Below are 25509 nucleotides of genomic sequence, written 5' to 3'. Positions count from 1 at the left end.
AAGATATTGAGGGGGTATTGAGGTACTATGAACATATCAAATGCCATCTAATTTTGCTTTTCATTAATAAGTTGGTATAGCAGTTGTAGTGCTCTAGCAGATTATTAGTTAGCAGATTACAAGCACAGCAACCATGCTGTTACCTCCTCCTTCTATAATAGAAGATTAATGTTGCTTACAGCCAATGGAGGATGAACTGTTGGTATTGTTATTAACATCCACAAGAGAAGGCGCTAGGCTTGCTTCTCTTGAACCTCTACAACATAGACCAGAACACTAAGGGGCTATGTACATGCTACAGCCAACACACATATCTGGGAGAAGGTGCTTGGCTCAATCCTCACCAGGCAATATATACACTACTAGCTGTTGGGGTGGCGCTTCGCGCCACCCCCCGCGCGCGTAAGTCGTTACGCGCCATTGTAGTTGTGTCCCACCTGTGAATATAGATAGATATATATATGTTTTTAACTACGTAAAACTTGCAAATATACAACATTCTTCGATGTCACATTGTCTTTGCATATAAATAGATTGTCAGGTTTACCGACTCTTGAACATGCAACATAAAATTGTCCATGGGAAAAACAATCCGTATTCAGATCTATACTTCATTATTCTACTGATTGCCCTTGAGCTTTGTTGATGGTGATTGCTAATCGAACATTCCCTGTGTCCCTGTCGTCATTTATATATCCCCCTGTGCCCCCGGCATAACCCTTTGTAGTTGTGTCCCTGTGTCCCGGTCGTCATTTATATTCCCAGTATCTTGGTCGTCATTTGTAACCCAGTCTGTAATTTCTCCTTGAGCGTCCAGGTCGTCATTTATATTCCCGGTCGTCATTTGTGTCCCGGTCTGTAATTTATCTTTGAGTGTCCCGGTCGTCATTTATATCTCCCGGTCGTTATTTGTGTCCCAGTCTGTAATTTCTCTTTGAGTGTCCCGGTCGTCATTTATATTCACTGTGTCCCGGTTTTTAATTTTATTTTTCTCCTTTATTTTTCAGTTTTTTTTCCTTTTTTTAGTTTTTTTTTCTTTTTCAGTTTTTAGTTTTTTTTTATTAGTTTTTAGTTTTTTTTCTTTTTAGTTTTTTTTCTTTTTAGTTTTTACCTTTTTTTAGTTTTTTTAGTTTTTTTTCTTTTTTAGTTTTTTACCTTTTTTTAGTTTTTTAGCTTTTTTAGTTTTTATAGTATTTTCTTTTTAGTTTTTTTGTAGTTTTTACCTTTTTTAGTTTTTTTTCTTCTTTTGTATTAATGCTAAAGCCAAGGTTCGAACCTGGAACCTCTCGGACCTAGAACCTGGAACATAACGCTTTACCAACTCTGCTACTTCGGCTTGAATACATTCGTTTTTGAATTGGTATATGATGAAATAATTCAGACGTCATATGCGGACAGACAGACAGACACACAAACAAACAACTTATTTTTATATATATAAATATATATACTTTTCTTTTGAGAGTTGGGTAAGGTCACAAGTTTAGTTTGATTGGTGGTTGTATATTGTGCCAGCCCTTGGCATGTTTCAGGCTTCTATATATGGATTCTCATTGTCACTTGTCTTCTAACGGCAAACAATTTGAGCCTTTTCTTGACATCACCACAGGTTCAATACAGCCATCCTGTAAAAATACGAATTCTTTCTTAAAGTCCTGAGCTATTTAGATTGTTGTTATGGCCAGTCATCACTGATCCTTGTTTTTCAACCATAGATTTCTTTGTCCATTTTTGCTCATCTTTACCTTAGAAAGTTTTACCATGCCTTTTGCTTTAGCAGTTCTGATTCATACATCATCTCCTCAAGGCATTATAGATAACAAATATGTCTTTTCCAGTTTCCAACCAAAGATCATTGTTCAAAATTTCTGTTGCAATTCAATGTGATTCTCGTTGTAGTTTGTTCCATGCCTTTTTCTTTAGCTGTTGCGATCCTCACTTTCACTATTTTTCCAATCACGTTTACCTTTCTTCGTTTTCATCAGTTAACCCCTTAAACATTTTAAATGACCGTAAATTAGAATTAGGTTAATCTTGGATGATCATTGTTCATTGTTCAAACAATGTAGAATGATATAAACAATGAGATGTTTGATATTATGATGTAAAGACAAGGAAGAGGATTTTAGCTATTTTTTCTATATTTTTATTTTATTTGATTTTTTTCTCGTCCCAAAATTATTGCAGTTGTGTACTGATACAGAGGCAAAGTAACTATTCTGCTTTTTTTCTCAAAAGATATTAATTTTGTGTGTGAACTTTCAAAAATACAACGGAAGCTTTAGTGCAGATTGTTAAGTATACTATATTTCTTATAAATTAGAATGAGTTCATCTGAGATTCAACGTATTTCACCTGTCAGTAGTCACAGAGTTTATTCAATTGAGACTTTAAAGGAGTTGAAACCTTTAAAAATTGAATTCAATCAAATTCTCTATCAAAAATTAGCGGCTAGAAATATTGCACGCTCAACAATAAGTTCAATACCCAGCAATTTAGACAGATGGCGAAGGGCAAAACCTTAACCTCTATCATCTCCTAAAATAGGCAACCTGGACGAACGGAAGAAAAACGACAATAGATTTCTTAGCAGAATAAGCTCCAAAGAATAAATTGATGCGAAATATCCAGAAGATATTGAAGATAGGTTACGTTGACTTTTCAATAAACAAGATTTAAAATAAGCGGGTTTTGTTTTAATATATCACTTACTTTAGGCCAGAGTTCGTTCTTGTCTATAACAACCCTGATTGCCACTACTGCTGCAACCCTGATTTTCAGGGATAAATAAAGGACGAAACTCAGAGAATCAGGCAGATAGGTAAGTCGAATATGTGCCCTGTTTTTTCTTTACTGTGGTTCATCTATATCTAATCATGATACTGATGAATCTTATATAATTCCCATTTATAAATGACACATACTGAACAGCTGATAACATTTGTCTGAAGAATTAAAGAATGATGTCTCCTCGACTGTATTATGATAATTTCATGTCTACATATATGTGCTTCCGTAATTAACAAAACATAGTGTTAAAAATTAAATCCTTTTCTCATATAACTATGTCTTCGTAAACAAGATGATGTTAAATTGAACATTTCAGTGACTCAGCTCATTGATCCCTAGAGATTTTATACAGATTTAATTTTTTGTTAATTGCAAAAGCGACTATATGTAGTCATTCCCTTCCAAAATTAAGACATTAGAGAGATATCTGTTATATTCTAGTGCCCATTTTGTTACAGAGAAGAAAAACAGAAAGAAAAAAAGATTTCTCCGATGAAGAATTTCTTTAGTTGCAGCCACTATACGGAATAACTTATAAGTGACAAAAAAGATTGGAGGGCTACTGGTCCCCCTTCCACGCCAATTTATTCCCAAAATTGTCGGACGAAAATTTAGAAATAGCTATTTTGTTCAGTATCGTTGAAAGATCAAACTGGCCAAGTATTTCTTTAGGGGTAAAATGACCGCCCAAAGTCCGTAGGGAGAGGCCTGAAAGTTACGAAATTTGCCCATTGTTTACGTTTAGTATTTGCTATTGGGAAACATATAGACATTTTTTTTTGGGGGGGGGGATTTTAATTGGGATAATCTTACTTGGGGAGGGAAATTTCTTGGAAGAGGGGGGGGGGGTAAAAATTCCGGGAATACTTTACGCTGGAGGGATTTGACAGAATTCCTATAAGAAATACTTGTTAATTGTCTTGCGCTATCTTTGCCAACTCAGTTCTTCATATGGAGATGTTCTGAGGAATTATCCTTGGGCTATTTTCAGCGTGTTTTGATTTCTGGAAAACATTTCTACGGAAGAGGATATCTCCAGAGTGATCGAGAAACCGATAAAAGATTAAAGTCTTTTTCTAATATAAGTATGGTAATGATAATTTTTTAGGCTGAATCGTCCGCAAGAAATTTTACGGGAAGGGGATTTTAAGTGAGGATGGGACTGTCTGGAGGGAACTTGACGGCGGGGGGGGTGTACTTTATTTTGAATGACATTTTTACGGTAGAGTTTCCCGTGAGGGGGGGGGTATTTTATATGGAAGTTGAGCCAGATTCACCTGCATTATTTGAAAACGAGCAGAAATTAAAAAAAAAATAACTGAAAGTATGGAGCAACATTAAAACTCAAAATTGACAGAATTTATTCTATGTATGAAGGGTTGTCCCCTCCTCGATACCTTGCTCTTTACGCTAAAAGCTGATTGTTTGTTCCAATTTTTAAGAACGGCTACTAAACCACAGGGGCCGTGTAATAAAATAGGAATTTTCTTTTAAATGATAACAGCTTTGGCGTAAAGAACTCTATTGAGGAGGGGGCAACCCTTCATATAGGCCTACTGAATAATTTCTGTTCGTTTTGAGTTTTAAAGTTGCTCCTTACTTTCAGTTTAAGAAAAAAACATTCTTTTTCTATTTAATTGGAATCAGCATGGTGGAGCACTTCATACAGGAGAACTATAGTCCCCCAGCTTGAAATCAAAGAAAATCGCCTTTTAGCCTTTGTAGCACTGATGTGTCTCTTTTTGTCTTTTCTACCAGGCCTAGAAGGCTATCAAAATATCATAGAGAGATATAGCGGCTCATTTTAAAGGAAATTGGTGCTTACAGTGCCTTTTGTAAGTTAAAAAAACCATTTGTAAGGAAATTCATTTTTTTTAACGAAAAACTGTATTTTCGTATGCAAGATCGTGGTTGCAGCGATAGGTACAACCTAGTAAAAGAAGAACCTGGATAATTCTTATTTTTGATTACGTCATTTTACGGTTGTGTCATTCCTCATCATGTATATGAAAATACATTTTTTTTCAAAAATTGATTTTATTTTGAACATAGTTTTTTTTGTTTAATTACAAAAGGCGCTATGTGTAGTAATTCTCTTTAAATGAGCCATCAAACTGCTCTCTATGATTTTCCAATGCCCGGGTTATTAAGGAGAAAAATCGGGTAAAAAGACGCTTCTTGTACAGAATTTCCTGGTTGCAGCCACTTTCTTTGTTTTTTAAGCCAATAGATTTTCATTTTATTTAAAGCCAAGATGCAAAATAATGTTACATTGTACATGTTGTCATATTTTAGTGACTGCTCTCTGATCCCTTCGGTTCCTTTTTTCCAATATATTCTGTGGATTAGCCTTCATGTTATTCTATTATCTTGTCAAAAGATAACTGTGTTGTATAATTATACATATGATGAGTTATTCTTTGTATAACATTGCATATTAATTTAATAATTCAGTTACTATGGGGTAGAGCTGGTTCTTTACTATAAATAACCATCCTTATGTTTTCTGGAGCCTTATTCCTTTCGGCGGCGAATCTTTTATCTTTCATCACCCCTGTATTATTCGAAAATGCAGTTTTTCGTATAAAATGATTTTATTTTAAATATTACTTTTTTAATTATAAAGGAATGTAGAAGTAGCAACTTCCTTTCAAATTAACCATATAGTAACTCTCTAGCGTGTTCTAGTGTCCCACTAGCTACAAAAAAAGACAAAAAGAAAAAAGACGCTTTCGATACAGAGTATCGTCTTCAGTCTCCTTCCTTGTTTTTTCTGCCAATGGATTTTGCTTGTTGTTCAATACAAGGGACTATTAGCTTCCCGGGTTTTTGGAGAAGCAGGCTCGATGGTGTACTTTTTGTTTCGATCTGATACCATTTTTTTGGGGGGGGGGGCATTTTTGTTACTATGGGACGTGTTTGTCTCTTATTCTGTTGTAAAGGTAGCTAGAGTCAAGTAAGAGACGAAACCGCCTCTTCACCACGATCAACCACGATCTCAAATATGAAAAAACAGTTTTTCTGAGAAAATTTCTTTTATTTTTAATATTGTTTTTTTTTTATGAAAGATACCTGCTGGTGTCTCAAATTTGTTCCTCAAGTTTCAAAGCTCAAAACAAGCTGAATTTTTATTCACCAGATTTAGATTTCAATTAAACTCAAAATTCAGTGGAGCCTGGAATTCTTTGAAAACCTTTAGTTGTCAGAGACAGACAAAAGCAAAATATTTTCGCAGTAGGACACCCTAGTTTATACATATAATTCAAAGCTTCCTGGTTAAAATGTGCTATTGATACTGTGTTGCCAATAAATATTCCAGAGGCTCTTTTTTATCAAAAAAATTGCGAACACTTCGTAGTGCTGATTTCGGCGTATAATGGTGAGTTTTGACATTTTTACACTTCTGAGATAACTACCAAAACTGTTTGCTAAGCTGCTCTCAAAGGGAATATCAGTTAATATTCATATTTGCCTGGTTTACTAATTTTCGTCTGGAATATTAACTGTGAAAAGGACAGTTATCACACAAGCAATTATATTACACCAATGATATAATTTTGATTTCAAGCAAACCTGAATCAACGTTGCCAAATAAAATTTTTCGTCTTCTGTCAGGTTGGAGCAAAAATTGTTTGAGTCATGTGTTTAGTACCTTGCTATTGAGGTATTTTGATGAAAATTTTAGAATGAATTATTAGTAAACAAAAAGCAATTCATTAAAATATAGCGGCGTTGCCAAACAAAATCTATTGCCTTCTGTCAAGACTTCGCTTTGATCAAAAATTGTTCAAGTCGTGTGTTTAGCAAAACCTTGCTTGTGGGAAATTCGGATGAAAATTTTACAAAGAAAAAAAAACTTAATTAAAATATAGTTATACTCTCAAAAAGGAACTACTGTCTTCTGTCAGAAGCTAGGTTTGATCAAAAACTGTATAAAATGTGTGTATAATGGAACCGTCCTTTTGAGTGATTCTGGTGATAATTTTACAGCAAATCACTCGAAAAAAAGAGTAATTTTCTATATTCAAAAGTCACTTTTAGATAATTACTGAGAAAAGAAATTATCCTAAGTCTCCAAATCACCTTTCAGATTTGATACTCTAACCCAGATTCATACATTGTAACATAACAGAGAAAACTCTTCAATGTAAAATTAGAAAAAAAAGACTTGAATAGTTTTCCTTATTTTGAAATATGTTGAAAGATATTTTAACCTAGTACCCAGTCAAATAATATTTTTTTTAGTACATTTCCATTTGGGAACTTTAGTGTGATCATCAATCTCTGTAAACTCTTTTTTTTTAAATAAATGTATCTATATATATATGTTAAAATTATTGATGCTGCTCTAATATATACCAACTTAGATGTTTGGGGAAACAATAAATAAAAATACACCTTAAAAGAGGATGCCGTTTATTGGATGAAGATATTCCTCAACCCATAATAACTTAATAAACTTTTCTTGAATAAATACGATTGTTAATTTTATTGACAGTGTTTAATTGATGGCTATATTAAAAGAAAGGTTAAGATACGTAGGTTGTAACAGATGGATATTAGGCTGAGTATTTCAGGGGAGAGGGGCAGTCATCCCGGAAGCCGTGTTTAGGGGATGCCCACTTTGATCAAATTTTTCACTTTGATTCGGCTTTTTCTGTTTATGTTTGAGTTGGAAGGGAGGGGAATACTGTAAACAATTTTTACCAGCCCTATAAGAGTGGCTGTCATAATAGGTTGCCGAAAATAGTGTTTTTTCGGCGATACTGCTTGGAACAGATGAAAAGAATGACGAATGGGACAAGAAAAGCTTATAAGAAGGGATCTAATAGAAGTTGGAACTTCAAAAGAGGGATTAAAGAGTAAAGCCTCGAACATATTGGCTCATGTGCAGATGGGCTTTAGGCGGTTTGTTGTTGCAAAAAGTGTTAGTAGTAGCCGTAAAAGTTGCCCCTCGACATCTTCACTCTGCGCTGGTGATTTCTTTTCGCAAAAGCCTATCTTGAACCAAATATTTTCAGTTCACTATTCAAGTTTTTTCTATACAGCTATGGATAGATATGGCTGTATATGGCCGAGCTTGAAAAAAATGCCCTAAGACCTGAACTTATATTTTGGCTAAACCTAGGTGCAGAAACTAACTAAATTTAATTATTAATATGGCTTGAACTAGCGGATTCTCACAAATGGCATTAGCTATATCTTAGTGAAATCATCAGTAAAATAGTCAATTGTCTGTAAAATCATTCTGGGATACCAGAACAATGGATTACATACCTACCAATGGATTACATACATACCAGAACAATGGATTCTTCTATTTTACTATTGATCATCTAAAGCAGTGTTTCCTAAAGTGTGGTGTGCGTAACCCCAGGGATGCGAGAAAAGTTTAGTGCGGGTACGCGTTGCACAAAGTTTGGTAAAGATATACCCTGTACCGTGGATGAAACAGACCATTGAACAGGGAACAGCATCTCAGACTGAGTTCAGAACCAACCTGTGACGATCTGTCATCTCACCACAAAAACTTTCGTCATGTTATTTAATCCAAAATAAATGCTACTCATAAGATAACCCTTGTTTATACTTTTTTATGAATGTAATAAAATATAATGTGTAAAGTAGCTGAATAAGATAATATAATATATCAGAATATTGCCGATAATATCCCCCTCTGGGGCCCTTCTTTGGTCTATTCATACCTAAAAATCACAATTTTTAAGATTTTTCTTCTGATTATTTTAAAATGATTATACTTGACACCGATTTTCCGTAAAAATCTAACATTAACAATCGGCTAATTCTCACAGATAGCTACGTATTCATGGGAAGCCACCCACACCTTTGAAGATATGGCTAGACCTTTGAAGTCACACCTTCTTAAGCTGTTTGGTGCCAGATTATTTAGCTAATTTTTTGCTGTTGTTTACCTACGTCTGTCTTTTGAATTTTGCGCCCGCTACTACCACAACTCCATATTTAAGTCTTTTTCTTTTAGTCTTATAATTATTCGTCTTCGTCTTTTAATTATTAATTTAATTATTAGTCTTTTAATTATATAGAAATGAAATTTAGAATTTTCCTAGATGCTCATGATTGTGTAAATTTCCACTGAATAAATTTAAACAATCAGATATCATCTCAACTGACGTTGGTTTTTTAGCAAAACAAAATTTTGAATTAAAAAAAAGAAAAAAACAGCGGAAAAAAACTAACTCGGAAAAAAACAGAAAAAAAATTACTTCCCCCGGTTAATTTACTTTGGTTTGATTTTGTGAACGCCAAGAGCATGTAGTAGTTAATGCAAAGAACAGATGTAGCTAATATTTCTATTTAGGGTTTTACAATGAGTTTAGGGTTGTTCTTGGAAAGATAAAATTTCATTGACAATTATTTGCTCGGAAATTAATTCGAGTTAGATGTCATCTTAGTTTCCCTATGAACTCTGACTGCAATTGCTGGTTTCCTTTGAATCTCATTAAAATAATATAAATGAACTAAAGCAAAAATACATTGACAAAAATAAGGGACAAATATCAGAACAAAGATCATATTCTTTAAATCACCAAAGGTCGTTTATGGGTAGATAACAAATTGAAGTATTTGCCAAAAAGTTGCAACAAGCGGTAGTGGCTGTCTGGGGCTGTGGCCGCCTGTTACGTCTTTTCTTTCTCAAAACAACAGGATACTGTTTTTTTTTTCTGTTTAATTTGAATCTATTTGGCTTTATCAATAACATGTCTCTTAATATTTAACAAAAAGAATATATATGATCGGTATTTTTAGAGCTCACTTTACACTAATTGTCGTAGATGGCGAGACAGGCTTTGGTAGATGGCGGGGAGTTTAAAGTATTGTACTCTCCTTTAATCTTGAGCTTTGGCTTCGCTTCGTGGTTTTCTTTGCTTCTCACTAAAAAAAAAAATTAATAAATCAATTTTTCCCCTTAGAATTTCACCTCCCCAATTAAATTTTGATGAGATTTTATGCCCGATCCCTCAGCCGTGAAACAAAAGAAGTAGTCTTACCAAACCTATATTTTTGAAAATACTCATTTATGAACAGAAACATATACCCTTACCCTCCCCCCCCTCATTATCGAATTCTTTATGAATATTTAACGCGCATATTAGTCTAATATCGGTCTTTTAGTTCGCACAATCAATATCTATCCAAAAGGAACACATTCACAATACTTGTTAAGTAAAACGTCATTCTATCTCAAATCTACGACCCTTAAATCAAAGAACGTTAGCGATTCTTTGTTGTAGTTCAACATAAAAATAAAATGGGTTTAAAACATGTTTTCTGTTGTAATATTTTATTAATTTTTCGTTAATTTCAAGATTCATTATGAAAACAGCTAAGTATTATTCTCAACTATGAACTCTCAAAGAATTTAACTGTGAGGATAAAACTAAAAAATTTCAATAGGATGTCATACAAGCTTCTCATCTCAATAAATTTTATCCCACTATTTCTTCATAGTTATAGTCAATGAAATTGTAGTGACTAAATCCGACATCTCTCGCATATATTTTTTGCACCATCTTTTCATGTAAAACAAATATTCTAGAACCTCATGAAATGAAAAATAAAAATTTTATAGTCACTTTGAAGCATCGAAAACGAGCAGAGAGCAGCTTGCACATAGTAACCAAATATTAAAACAGTGTTTTGAATTAATAACTGTCAAGTGATAAAGGACTGTCATTTGAGAACAATTTAGGAATGGTGATTATTGTTTTGATTAATCTTAATGGTAAAAGTCCACTGCAAAAACAAATATCTGGAATTTCAAAATTGGTTATAGAATAAAATGGTTATCTCAAAATTTTGACCAGAAATCACTGGGGGAAAAGGGGCGTGGGAGGCGGGCTTTTTAACTTCCAATGCTTCTGTTCAGTTGAAAAGTTCAATAGAGCTGTTGATTTCCATTCAAATGACCCCTCTCCATGAGCGTCAAGAAGGGGGTCAGAAGGGGCAGCTGCACACCACCCCCCTTGAAACTTCAAATTTACATTTGATTTTAACGAGATATTAACGAGACAATTTTGTTTATTGGAATTTTTCTGTTGAATGTCCAATTTTAGACGGCTAAAAAAGTTAGAAATAACCAGAAAGTTCCAAATATCGTTGCCGATATCAATATTCAATATTGATTTTTGGAGTGATATATAGACACGTCAATTTTGATAATTAATATTGCCCAACGTTAAATTTTTTTGAATTTAGTTCTTAGAACAAGAATCTATTATTGAATCGTAATTTGATTTGCGTCAAGTCGCTTTTATGGTGTTTATATTTTCTGGAAATTGGAAATAGGATAGTGGGTTATTATATTATAGTATTGGAAGAAGATAATAAGGGCATAGTAATCCAAGAAGATTAATGCTGAAGCTAGTTGAGGATTTGTGATTTTTGGTTATAATTGACGAATAAAAATTTCAAAAGTTATGATAGAAATTACTGAAGATGTGAGGTTTTGCAAACTTCTCATATAGCTTAAGCTCCGTCCTCTCTTCCCTCACAGAATAGGCTGCACTCCATAGACAAGTGGCTCTCTGCGTCCACGTCTCTTTCTAAACATTTTAGGACCATTGGTTTGATACCATCACCCCTGAAAAAAAACATGCAAAAGTGATCTAAGGGTGTTACCCTTCTTTGTCAAAAACCAATTTGCTACCACTATAAAAAGCTCAATCCTTTTAATAGCTTGATTGTTATCAACATTTTTTTTATGTTTTCAGTTACTATTGGGCTGAGTTGCTCCTTGCTTGCACTTCGTTACCACAAACTGTCTGAAAACGGTTACAAATCGGTGGTTTGAAGTAAAGAAAAATTCTGGGTTTTCACTCTTATTGTAGTGACGTTACTATATATATATATATATATATATATATATATATATATATATAGTAATATATATATATTTCAGTTTGGGAATTTTCGGTTCGATTTCAATTATTTATTAGGTTGTTTTTGAATCCCAAAAAAACACTTATTTTGTTCTGACAATTAGTTGTTGATATCTGTCTAACAACGCCCTTCCTTTCCTCCCTTTTTCTTTTGTATCGTTTTTGTCTTTTTGTTCTCTATATGTTCATATATATATATATATATATATATATATATATATATATATATATATATATATATATATATATATATATATATATATACTAGCTGTTGGGGTGGCGCTTCGCGCCACCCCAACACCTAGTTGGTGGGGGCGCTTCGCGCCCCCCCAAGCCCCCCCGCGCGCGTAAGTCGTTACGCGCCATAATAGTTACGCGCCATTGTAGTTGTGTCCCTATGTCCCACCTGTGAATATAGATATATATATATATATATATATATATATATATATATATATATATATATATATATATATATATATATATATGGTTTTAACTACGTAAAACTTGCGAATATACAACATTCTTTGCTGTCCCATTGTCTTTGCATATAAATAGATTGTCAGGTTTACCGACTCTTGAACATGCAACATATAATGGTCCATGGGAAAACAATCTGTATTCAGATCTATACCTCATGATTCTAATGATTGCCCTTGAGCTTTGTTGATGGTGATTGCTAATCGACCATTCCCTGTCCCGGTCGTCATTTATATCCCCCTGTTTCCCCCGGTGTCCCCGTTGTAGTTGTGTCCCTGTGTCCCGGTCGTCATTTATATTCCCTGTGTCCCGGTCGTCATTTGTATCCCGGTGTCCCGGTCTGTATATACATTCGTTTTTTAGTTTTGTTTTTCTCCTTTCTTTTTTTCCTTTTTTTTCTTTTTTAGTTTATTTAGATTTTTAGATTTTTTAGTTTTTTTATTAGTTTTTAGTTTTTTTTTCTTTTTAGTTTTTTTGTAGTTTTTACCTTCTTTTTAGTTTTGTTAGTTTTTTTTTTTACTTATGTCCTGGTCGTCATTTATACTCCCTGTGTCCCGGTGCTTTGTTGATTGCTAATCGAACATTCCTTTTGTCCTGGTCGCTTTCTCTTTGAGTGTCGTCATTTATTTTTTTCTTTTTTAGTTCTTTTAGTTTTTACCTTTTTTAGTTTTTTTTAGTTTTTTAGATGAAAATTTTTTTTAGTTTTTTCCTTTTTTTATTTTTAGTTTTTTATTGGTTTTTACCTTTATTTTAGCTTATTTTTCAGTTTTTTCCTTTTTTTTAGTTTTTTTTTATTTTTTATTTTTTTTAGTTTTTTACCTTTTTTTAGTTTTTTTATTTTTTTTAGTTTTTTAGCTTTTTTACTTTTTTTATTAGTTTTTAGTTTTTTTTGTAGTTTTTGCCTTTTTTTAGTTTTTTCAGTTTTTTTTTTAGTTTTTTATTGGTTTTTACCTTTATTTTAGCTTATTTTTCAGTTTTTCCTTTTTTTTTAGTTTTTTTTAGTTTTTAGTTTTTTTAGTTTTTTACCTTTTTTTTAGTTTTTTTAGTTTTTTAGCTTTTTTATTTTTTTTATTAGTTTTTAGTTTTTTTTTGTAGTTTTTGCCTTTTTTTAGTTTTTTTAGTTTTTTAGCTTTTTTATTAGTTTTTAGTTTTTTTTGTAGTTTTTGCCTTTTTTTAGTTTTTTTCTTTTTAGTTTTTTTGTAGTTTTTACCTTCTTTTTAGTTTTGTTAGTTTTTTTTTTTACTTATGTCCTGGTCGTCATTTATACTCCCTGTGTCCCGGTGCTTTGTTGATTGCTAATCGAACATTCCTTTTGTCCTGGTCGCTTTCTCTTTGAATGTCGTCATTTATTTTTTTCTTTTTTAGTTCTTTTAGTTTTTACCTTTTTTAGTTTTTTTTAGTTTTTTAGATGAAAATTTTTTTTAGTTTTTTCCTTTTTTTCTTTTTAGTTTTTTATTGGTTTTTACCTTTATTTTAGCTTATTTTTCAGTTTTTTCCTTTTTTTAGTTTTTTTTTATTTTTTATTTTTTTTAGTTTTTTACCTTTTTTTAGTTTTTTTAGTTTTTTTAGTTTTTTAGCTTTTTTACTTTTTTTATTAGTTTTTAGTTTTTTTGTAGTTTTTGCCTTTTTTTAGTTTTTTCAGTTTTTTTTTTAGTTTTTTATTGGTTTTTACCTTTATTTTAGCTTATTTTTCAGTTTTTTCCTTTTTTTTAGTTTTTTTTAGTTTTTAGTTTTTTTAGTTTTTTACCTTTTTTTAGTTTTTTTAGTTTTTTAGCTTTTTTATTTTTTTTATTAGTTTTTAGTTTTTTTTGTAGTTTTTGCCTTTTTTTAGTTTTTTTAGTTTTTTAGCTTTTTTATTAGTTTTTAGTTTTTTTTGTGGTTTTGGCCTTTTTTTAGTTTTTTTAGTTTTTTAGTTTTTTTAGTTTTTTAGCTTTTTTATTTTTTTTATTAGTTTTTAGTTTTTTTTGTAGTTTTTGCCTTTTTTTAGTTTTTTCAGTTTTGACGTCACCTGATCCAGTTTTTTCAGGTGACGTCACCTGATCCACGATCCACAGATCCACAGACAACTTATTTTTATATATATAGATCTATATATATAAAAATAAGTTGTCTGTGGATGGATGGATGGATGGATGTGTGGATGGATGTGTCAGGTGACGTCACCTGAAAAAACTGGATTAGGTGACGTCAAAACTGAAAAAACTAAAAAAAGGCAAAAACTACAAAAAAAACTAAAAACTAATAAAAAAAATAAAAAAGCTAAAAAACTAAAAAAACTATAAAGGTAAAAACCAATAAAAAACTAAAAAAAAAAACTGAAAAAACTAAAAAAAGGCAAAAACTACAAAAAAAAACTAAAAACTAATAAAAAAAGTAAAAAAGCTAAAAAACTAAAAAAACTAAAAAAACTAAAAAAAGGTAAAAAACTAAAAAAAATAAAAAATAAAAAAAAACTAAAAAAAAGGAAAAAACTGAAAAATAAGCTAAAATAAAGGTAAAAACCAATAAAAAACTAAAAAAAAAAAGGAAAAAACTAATAAATGACGACACTCAAAGAGAAAGCGACCAGGACAAAAAACTAAAAAAAAAGGCAAAAACTACAAAAAAACTAAAAACTAATAAAAAAAATAAAAAAGCTAAAAAACTAAAAAAACTAAAAAAAGGTAAAAAACTAAAAAAACTAAAAACTAAAAAAAAACTAAAAAAGGTAAAAACTAAAAGAACTAAAAAAGAAAAAAATAAATGACGACACTCAAAGAGAAAGCGACCAGGACAAAAGGAATGTTCGATTAGCAATCAACAAAGCACCGGGACACAGGGAGTATAAATGACGACCAGGACACAAGTAAAAAAAAAAATTAACAAAACTAAAAAGAAGGTAAAAACTACAAAAAAACTAAAAAGAAAAAAAAACTAAAAACTAATAAAAAAACTAAAAAATCTAAAAATCTAAATAAACTAAAAAAGAAAAAAAAAGGAAAAAAATAAAGGAGAAAAACAAAACTAAAAAACGAATGTATATACAGACCGGTACACCGGGATACAAATGACGACCGGGACACAGGGAATATAAATAACGACCGGGACACAGGGACACAACTACAACGGGGACACCGGGGGAAACAGGGGGATATAAATGACGACCGGGACAAAAAAACTAAAAAGAAATAAAAACTAAAAACTAATAAAAAAAACTAAAAAATCTAAAAATCTAAATAAGCTAAAAAAGAAAAAAAAAGGAAAAAAATAAAGGAGAAAAACAAAACTAAAAAACGAATGTATATACAGACCGGGACACCGGGATACAAATGATGACCGGGACCCGGGACACAGGGAATATAAATGACGACCGGGACACAGGGACACAACTACAACGGGGACACCGGGGGAAACAGGGGGATAACCTGACAATCTATTTATATGCAAAGACAATGGGACAGCAAAGAATGTTGTATATTCGCAAGTTTTACGTAGTTAAAACCATATATATATATATATATCTATATTCACAGGTGGGACATAGGGACACAACTACAATGGCGCGTAACTATTATGGCGCGTAACGACTTACGCGCGCGGGGGGGCTTGGGGGGGGCGCGAAGCGCCCCCACCAACTAGGTGTTGGGGTGGCGCGAAGCGCCACCCCAACAGCTAGTATATATATATATATATATATATATATATATATATATATATATATATATATATATATATATATCTATCTATATATATAAAAATAAGTTGTCTGTCTGTCTGTGGATGTGTGGATGGATGTGTCAGGTGACGTCACCTGAAAAAACTGGATCAGGTGACGTCAAAACTGAAAAAACTAAAAAAGGCAAAAACTACAAAAAAAAACTAAAAACTAATAAAAAAAATAAAAAAGCTAAAAAACTAAAAAAACTATAAAGGTAAAAACCAATAAAAAACTAAAAAGGCAAAAACTACAAAAAAAAACTAAAAACTAATAAAAAAAAGTAAAAAAGCTAAAAAACTAAAAAAACTAAAAAAACTAAAAAAAGGTAAAAAACTAAAAAAAATAAAAAATAAAAAAAAACTAAAAAAAAGGAAAAAACTGAAAAATAAGCTAAAATAAAGGTAAAAACCAATAAAAAACTAAAAAAAAAAGGAAAAAACTAATAAATGACGACACTCAAAGAGAAAAAAAAGGCAAAAACTACAAAAAAAACTAAAAACTAATAAAAAAAATAAAAAAGCTAAAAAACTAAAAAAACTAAAAAAAGGCAAAAACTACAAAAAAAACTAAAAACTAATAAAAAAGCTAAAAAACTAAAAAAAATAAAAAAAAGGCAAAAACTACAAAAAAACTAAAAACTAATAAAAAAAATAAAAAAGCTAAAAAACTAAAAAAACTAAAAAAACTAAAAAAAGGTAAAAAACTAAAAAAACTAAAAACTAAAAAAAAACTAAAAAAGGTAAAAACTAAAAGAACTAAAAAAGAAAAAAATAAATGACGACACTCAAAGAGAAAGCGACCAGGACAAAAGGAATGTTCGATTAGCAATCAACAAAGCACCGGGACACAGGGAGTATAAATGACGACCAGGACAAAACTAAAAAATCTAAAAATCTAAATAAACTAAAAAAGAAAAAAAAAAGGAAAAAAATAAAGGAGAAAAACAAAACTAAAAAACGAATGTATATACAGACCGGTACACCGGGATACAAATGACGACCGGGACACAGGGAATATAAATGACGACCGGGACACAGGGACACAACTACAACGGGGACACCGGGGGAAACAGGGGGATATAAATGACGACCGGGACAAAAAAACTAAAAAGAAAAAAAAACTAAAAACTAATAAAAAAACTAAAAAATCTAAAAATCTAAATAAGCTAAAAAAGAAAAAAAAAGGAAAAAAAAAAAGGAGAAAAACAAAACTAAAAAACGAATGTATATACAGACCGGGACACCGGGATACAAATGACGACCGGGACCCGGGACACAGGGAATATAAATGACGACCGGGACACAGGGACACAACTACAACGGGGACACCGGGGGAAACAGGGGGATGTAAATGACGACCGGGACACCGGGACAGGGAATGGTCGATTAGCAATCACCATCAACAAAGCTCAAGGGCAATCATTAGAATCATGAGGTATAGATCTGAATACAGATTGTTTTCCCATGGACCATTATATGTTGCATGTTCAAGAGTCGGTAAACCTGACAATCTATTTATATGCAAAGACAATGGGACAGCAAAGAATGTTGTATATTCGCAAGTTTTACGTAGTTAAAACCATATATATATATCTATCTATATTCACAGGTGGGACATAGGGACACAACTACAATGGCGCGTAACTATTATGGCGCGTAACGACTTACGCGCGCGGGGGGGCTTGGGGGGGGCGCGAAGCGCCCCCACCAACTAGGTGTTGGGGTGGCGCGAAGCGCCACCCCAACAGCTAGTATATATATATATATATATCTATCTTCTATCTATATAAAAATAAGTTGTCTGTCTGTCTGTCTGTGGATGGATCAGGTGACCTCACCTGAAAAAACTGGATCAGGTGACGTCAAAACTGAAAAAACTAAAAAAGGCAAAAACTAAAAAAAAAAACTAAAAACTAATAAAAAAAATAAAAAAGCTAAAAAACTAAAAAAACTAAAAAAAGGCAAAAACTACAAAAAAAACTAAAAACTAATAAAAAAGCTAAAAAACTAAAAAAACTAAAAAAAGGCAAAAACTACAAAAAAAACTAAAAACTAATAAAAAAAATAAAAAAGCTAAAAAACTAAAAAAACTAAAAAAACTAAAAAAAAGGTAAAAAACGAAAAAAACTAAAAACTAAAAAAAAAGGAAAAAACTGAAAAATAAGCTAAAATAAAGGTAAAAACCAATAAAAAACTAAAAAAAAAAACTGAAAAAACTAAAAAAAGGCAAAAACTACAAAAAAAAACAAAAACTAATAAAAAAAAGTAAAAAAGCTAAAAAACTAAAAAAACTAAAAAAACTAAAAAAAGGTAAAAAACTAAAAAAAATAAAAAATAAAAAAAACTAAAAAAAAGGAAAAAACTGAAAAATAAGCTAAAATAAAGGTAAAAACCAATAAAAAACTAAGAAGAAAAAAAGGAAAAAACTAAAAAAAATTTTCATCTAAAAAACTAAAAAAAACTAAAAAAGGTAAAAACTAAAAGAACTAAAAAAGAAAAAAATAATTGACGAAACTCAAAGAGAAAGCGACCAGGACAAAAGGAATGTTCGATTAGCAATCAACAAAGCACCGGGACACAGGGAGTATAAATGACGACCAGGACATAAGTAAAAAAAAAAAACTATCTATATATATAAAAATAAGTTGTCTGTGGATCTGTGGATCGTGGATCAGGTGACGTCACCTGAAAAAACTGGATCAGGTGACGTCAAAACTGAAAAAACTAAAAAAAGGCAAAAACTACAAAAAAAACTAAAAACTAATAAAAAAAATAAAAAAGCTAAAAAACTAAAAAAACTAAAAAAAGGCAAAAACTACAAAAAAAACTAAAAACTAATAAAAAAGCTAAAAAACTAAAAAAACTAAAAAAAGGCAAAAACTACAAAAAAAACTAAAAACTAATAAAAAAAATAAAAAAGCTAAAAAACTAAAAAACTAAAAAAACTAAAAAAAGGTAAAAAACTAAAAAAACTAAAAACTAAAAAAAAACTAAAAAAAAGGAAAAAACTGAAAAATAAGCTAAAATAAAGGTAAAAACCAATAAAAAACTAAAAAAAAACTGAAAAAACTAAAAAAAGGCAAAAACTACAAAAAAACTAAAAACTAATAAAAAAAAGTAAAAAAGCTAAAAAACTAAAAAAACTAAAAAAACTAAAAAAAACTAAAAAAAGGTAAAAAACTAAAAAAAATAAAAAATAAAAAAAAACTAAAAAAAAAGGAAAAAACTGAAAAATAAGCTAACATAAAGGTAAAAACCAATAAAAAACTAAAAAGAAAAAAAGGAAAAAACTAAAAACAATTTTCATCTAAAAAACTAAAAAAGGTAAAAACTAAAAGAACTAAAAAAGAAAAAAATAAATGACGACACTCAAAGAGAAAGCGACCAGGACAAAAGGAATGTTCGATTAGCAATCAACAAAGCACCGGGACACAGGGAGTATAAATGACGACCAGGACATAAGTAAAAAAAAAAATGAAAAACAAAACTAAAAAACGAATGTATATACAGACCGGTACACCGGGATACAAATGACGACCGGGACACAGGGAATATAAATGACGACCGGGACACAGGGACACAACTACAACGGGGACACCGGGGGAAACAGGGGGATGTAAATGACGACCGGGATACCGGGACAGGGAATGGTCGATTAGCAATCACCATCAACAAAGCTCAAGGGCAATCATTAGAATCATGAGGTATAGATCTGAATACAGATTGTTTTCCCATGGACCATTATATGTTGCATGTTCAAGAGTCGGTAAACCTGACAATCTATTTATATGCAAAGACAATGGGACAGCAAAGAATGTTGTATATTCGAAAGTTTTACGTAGTTAAAACCATATATATATATATATATATATATATATATATATATATATATATCTATCTATATATATAAAAATAAGTTGTCTGTCTGTCTGTGGATGGATCAGGTGACGTCACCTGAAAAAACTGGATCAGGTGACGTCAAAACTGAAAAAACTAAAAAAAGGCAAAAACTACAAAAAAAACTAAAAACTAATAAAAAAAATAAAAAAGCTAAAAAACTAAAAAAACTAAAAAAAGGCAAAAACTACAAAAAAAACTAAAAACTAATAAAAAAGCTAAAAAACTAAAAAAACTAAAAAAAGGCAAAAACTACAAAAAAAACTAAAAACTAATAAAAAAAATAAAAAAGCTAAAAAACTAAAAAAACTAAAAAAACTAAAAAAAGGTAAAAAACTAAAAAAACTAAAAACTAAAAAAAACTAAAAAAAAAGGAAAAAACTGAAAAATATGCTAAAATAAAGGTAAAAACCAATAAAAAACTAAAAAAAAAAACTGAAAAAACTAAAAAAAGGCAAAAACTACAAAAAAAAAACTAAAAACTAATAAAAAAAGTAAAAAAGCTAAAAAACTAAAAAAACTAAAAAAACTAAAAAAAGGTAAAAAACTAAAAAAAATATAAAATAAAAAAAAACTAAAAAAAAGGAAAAAACTGAAAAATAAGCTAAAATAAAGGTAAAAACCAATAAAAAACTAAAAAGAAAAAAAGGAAAAAACTAAAAAAAATTTTCATCTAAAAAACTAAAAAAAACTAAAAAAGGTAAAAACTAAAAGAACTAAAAAAGAAAAAAATAAATGACGAAACTCAAAGAGAAAGCGACCAGGACAAAAGGAATGTTCGATTAGCAATCAACAAAGCACCGGGACACAAAAATAAGTTGTCTGTCTGTCTGTGGATGGATCAGGTGACGTCACCTGAAAATACTGGATCAGGTGACGTCAAAACTGAAAAAACTAAAAAAAGGCAAAAACTACAAAAAAAACTAAAAACTAATAAAAAAAATAAAAAAGCTAAAAAACTAAAAAAACTAAAAAAAGGCAAAAACTACAAAAAAAACTAAAAACTAATAAAAAAGCTAAAAAACTAAAAAAACTAAAAAAAGGCAAAAACTACAAAAAAAACTAAAAACTAATAAAAAAAATAAAAAAGCTAAAAAACTAAAAAAACTAAAAAAACTAAAAAAAGGTAAAAAACTAAAAAAACTAAAAACTAAAAAAAACTAAAAAAAAAGGAAAAAACTGAAAAATAAGCTAAAATAAAGGTAAAAACCAATAAAAAACTAAAAAAAAAACTGAAAAAACTAAAAAAAGGCAAAAACTACAAAAAAAAAACTAAAAACTAATAAAAAAAGTAAAAAAGCTAAAAAACTAAAAAAACTAAAAAAACTAAAAAAAGGTAAAAAACTAAAAAAAATAAAAAAAAACTAAAAAAAGGAAAAAACTGAAAAATAAGCTAAAATAAAGGTAAAAACCAATAAAAAACTAAAAAGAAAAAAAGGAAAAAACTAAAAAAAATTTTCATCTAAAAAACTAAAAAAAACTAAAAAAGGTAAAAACTAAAAGAACTAAAAAAGAAAAAAATAAATGACGAAACTCAAAGAGAAAGCGACCAGGACAAAAGGAATGTTCGATTAGCAATCAACAAAGCACCGGGACACAGGGAGTATAAATGACGACCAGGACATAAGTAAAAAAAAAAAAACTATCTATATATATAAAAATAAGTTGTCTGTGGATCTGTGGATCGTGGATCAGGTGACGTCAAAACTGAAAAAACTAAAAAAAGGGAAAAACTACAAAAAAAACTAAAAACTAATAAAAAAAATAAAAAAGCTAAAAAACTAAAAAAACTAAAAAAAGGCAAAAACTACAAAAAAAACTAAAAACTAATAAAAAAGCTAAAAAACTAAAAAAACTAAAAAAAAGGCAAAAACTACAAAAAAACTAAAAACTAATAAAAAAAATGAAAAAGCTAAAAAACTAAAAAAACTAAAAAAACTAAAAAAAGGTAAAAAACTAAAAAAACTAAAAACTAAAAAAAACTAAAAAAAAAGGAAAAAACTGAAAAATAAGCTAAAATAAAGGTAAAAACCAATAAAAAACTAAAAAAAAAACTGAAAAAACTAAAAAAAGGCAAAAACTACAAAAAAACTAAAAACTAATAAAAAAAGTAAAAAAGCTAAAAAACTAAAAAAACTAAAAAAACTAAAAAAACTAAAAAAAGGTAAAAAACTAAAAAAAATAAAAAATAAAAAAAAACTAAAAAAAAAAGGAAAAAACTGAAAAATAAGCTAACATAAAGGTAAAAACCAATAAAAAACTAAAAGAAAAAAAGGAAAAAACTAAAAAAAATTTTCATCTAAAAAACTAAAAAAAACTAAAAAAGGTAAAAACTAAAAGAACTAAAAAAGAAAAAAATAAATGACGACACTCAAAGAGAAAGCGACCAGGACAAAAGGAATGTTCGATTAGCAATCAACAAAGCACCGGACACAGGGAGTATAAATGACGACCAGGACATAAGTAAAAAAAAAAATTAACAAAACTAAAAAGAAGGTAAAAACTACAAAAAAACTAAAAAGAAAAAAAAACTAAAAACTAATAAAAAAACTAAAAAATCTAAAAATCTAAATAAACTAAAAAAGAAAAAAAAAGGAAAAAAATAAAGGAGAAAAACAAAACTAAAAAACGAATGTATATACAGACCGGTACACCGGGATACAAATGACGACCGGGACACAGGGAATATAAATGACGACCGGGACATAGGGACACAACTACAATGGCGCGTAACTAATATGGCGCGTAACGACTTACGCGCGCGGGGGGGCTTGGGGGGGGCGCGAAGCGCCCCCACCAACTAGGTGTTGGGGTGGCGCGAAGCGCCACCCCCAACAGCTAGTATATATATATATATATATATATATATATATATATAGATATATATCTATCTATATATATAAAAATAAGTTGTCTGTCTGTCTGTGGGTCGGGTGGATCTGTGGATCAGGTGACGTCATGTTTCGGCTGACGTCATGAAATTAGTTGCCGTCATTTTTGTTATGACGATGCTAGTATATTGTAAAACACATTAATTTGGTTAATAATATACCATTTAAAACACCAAAATGAACATGCTGGAGTAGTCACTCGGTGAGAGAGGGTGTCAGAACGGAGAATGAAGGTCCCAGGTTCAAATCCTGGTTAGGCTAAAAAAGGTAAAAAACTAAAAACTAAAAAAAAACTGAAAAAACTAAAAAAAAGGCAAAAACTACAAAAAAAACTAAAAACTAATAAAAAAATAAAAAAGCCGAAAAACTAAAAAAACTAAAGAAACTAAAAAAAGGGAAAAAACTTAAAAACTAAAAACTAAAAAAAAACTAAAAAAAAGGAAAAATGAAAAATAGAAGAGAAAAAGAATACTAATAAAATTAAAATTAAAAATAAAAAAAATAAAAAAGATAAAAGCTAAAAAAAGGTAAAAACCAATAAAAACTAAAAAGAAAAAAAGGTAAAAAACTAAAAAAAAAATTTCATCTAAAAAACTAAAAAAAACTAAAAAAGGGTAAAAACTAAAAGAACAAAAAAAGTAAAAAAAAACTAAAAAAAGGAAAAAAACTGAAAAATAAGCGGGATATAAAACAGGGGGATATAAATGACGACCGGGACACCGGGACATAAGGAATATAAATGAATCAGAAAATACAACTCATGTTTCCAAATGACGTCGTTTGGAGCCCAAATTGAAAATCCAGATCAATTTATGTCTACTTTCAAAGTAAAAGGGCAAATTTATCATAGAGCAGGGTCTCTTCTACCATTCTCAGGCGAGAATCATAAATTTTTACAATTGTACTTCATCAGTGATAGAAATTCTGAATTGAATGCACGTTGCGAAATTTCTCCCAACATTGAAAGGACAATCGTTTCCCAATTACAACATCTTTTCCACGAAAATAATAATTTAGTGCGTCTGTTCAAAACAGCCATCGATTTGATGCCTACTTATACGCATAAAATTGTTATTTCCGCTGACAAAACGCCTCCTGGCCAACATGTGCGTAGATACAATGCTCCAACTATCGACGAAGTGGCCATCGTTATGGTCGTGATCAGTTTTTACCTCGAGATATTATTCTCAGGGTTTCCACCACACGTGCTACAACTAAAAATAGGCCTACCAATAATACTTTTAAGAAATATAAACCCACCAAAGCTTGCTATGGCACTCGACTTGCCGTAAAAAAAACAATGGAAAACCTAATAGAGGCCACAATCTTGACAGGGCCTTTTGAGGGTGAGGCTGTTCTTATTCCTCGCATTCCCAAGATTCCAACGGATCTGCCTTTTCAATTTAAAAGATTGCAATTCCCAGTTCGATTAGCATTTGCAATCACCATTAACAAAGCTCAAGGTCAATCATTAGAAAAATGTGGTATAGATCTTAATACTGATTGTTTTTCCCATTGACAATTGTACGTTGCATGTTCGAGGGTCGGTAAACCTGACAATCTATTTATATGCAGCGACAATTGGACAGCGAAGAATGTTGTATATTCGCAAGTTTTACGCAGTTAATTTGTATTTTATCTATCTATCTATCTATCTATCTATATAAAAACGAGTTGTATGTATGCATGTTTGTTTGTTTGTAAAAAGAGCGTTTGCATATGATGTCATTATTAGTACATACGGCTTTGTATATGCAGAGACAATGGGAAAGCCAAGAATGTTGTATATTCGCAATTTTACGTAGTTTAACTCCTGCAGACGAAATGAATGCTTGCCTAAAAATTCTAATTTATAGGCACACGTAAAAATATTAAAATTAACTACAAATATGCGTGTCCGATTGCAAACGATGACTCTGGTCAAACAGTAGACTCAATTTCAGGACGTATACAACTACCTGCTGATTTCTGTAATTTAGTGACGTCCAAAAATGAATTGATTGAAAAAGTATTTCCGAATATTCTAAAAAATTATAAAAATAATAAATGGCTAAGTGAAGAGCGATTCTCGCACCCAAAAATATAGACGTCCACGAAATCAACAATATTGTTTTGAACAAGATTCGAGACCAGGCAGTCCTTTACAAGTCAGTCGACACAGTTTTTGGAACCAAATGAAGCGGTTAATTATCCATCTGAATTTTTAAATTCCATAGATCCTTCAGGGTTTCCACCACACGTGCTACAACTAAAAATAGGCGTACCAATAATAACTTTTAAGAAATATCAACCCACCAAAGCTTTGCAATGGCACGCGACTTGCCGTAAAAAAAACAATGGAAAACCTAATAGAGGCCACAATCTTGACAGGGCCTTATGAGGGTGAGGCTGTTCTTATTCCTCGCATTCCCATGATTCCAACGGATCTGCTTTTTCAATTTAAAAGATTGCAATTCCCAATTCGATTAGTATTTGCAATCACCATAACAAAGCTCAAGGTCAATCATTAGAAAAATGTGGTATAGATCTTAATCCTGATTGTTTTTCCCATGGACAATTGTACGTTGCATGTTCGAGGGTCGGTAAACCTGACAATGTATTTATATGCAGCGACAATTGGACAGCGAAGAATGTTGTTTATTCGCAAGTTTTACGCAGTTAATTTGTATTGTATCTATCTATCTATCTATCTATATAAAAACGAGTTATGTGGATGCATGTTTGTTTGTTTGTAAAAAGAGCGTTTGTATATGACGTCATTATTAGTACATACGGCTTTGCATATGCACAGACAATGGGAAGCCAAGAATGTTGTTTATTCGCAATTTTTGCGT

General features: G+C 30.6%; 1 protein-coding gene and 1 long non-coding RNA gene across 3 annotated transcripts in view; both read right to left on the bottom strand.

Moving 5' to 3' along the window:
• The window catches only part of LOC136024704 (neuronal acetylcholine receptor subunit alpha-10-like), a 644557-nt gene that overhangs the window by 273567 nt on the left and 345481 nt on the right, over window positions 1-25509 (bottom strand). The window lies entirely within an intron of this gene.
• On the bottom strand, window positions 12779-15690 carry LOC136024689 (uncharacterized). Its single transcript, XR_010616884.1, has 2 exons — window positions 14355-15690; window positions 12779-14199 (listed from the first exon to the last, which is right to left on the bottom strand). It is a non-coding gene; the product is annotated as an uncharacterized LOC136024689 (long non-coding RNA).

Source organism: Artemia franciscana, chromosome 1 (genome assembly GCF_032884065.1).
Source record: "Artemia franciscana chromosome 1, ASM3288406v1, whole genome shotgun sequence".
Taxonomy (NCBI): domain Eukaryota; kingdom Metazoa; phylum Arthropoda; class Branchiopoda; order Anostraca; family Artemiidae; genus Artemia; species Artemia franciscana.
This window is presented reverse-complemented; position numbering and strand designations above follow the sequence as displayed.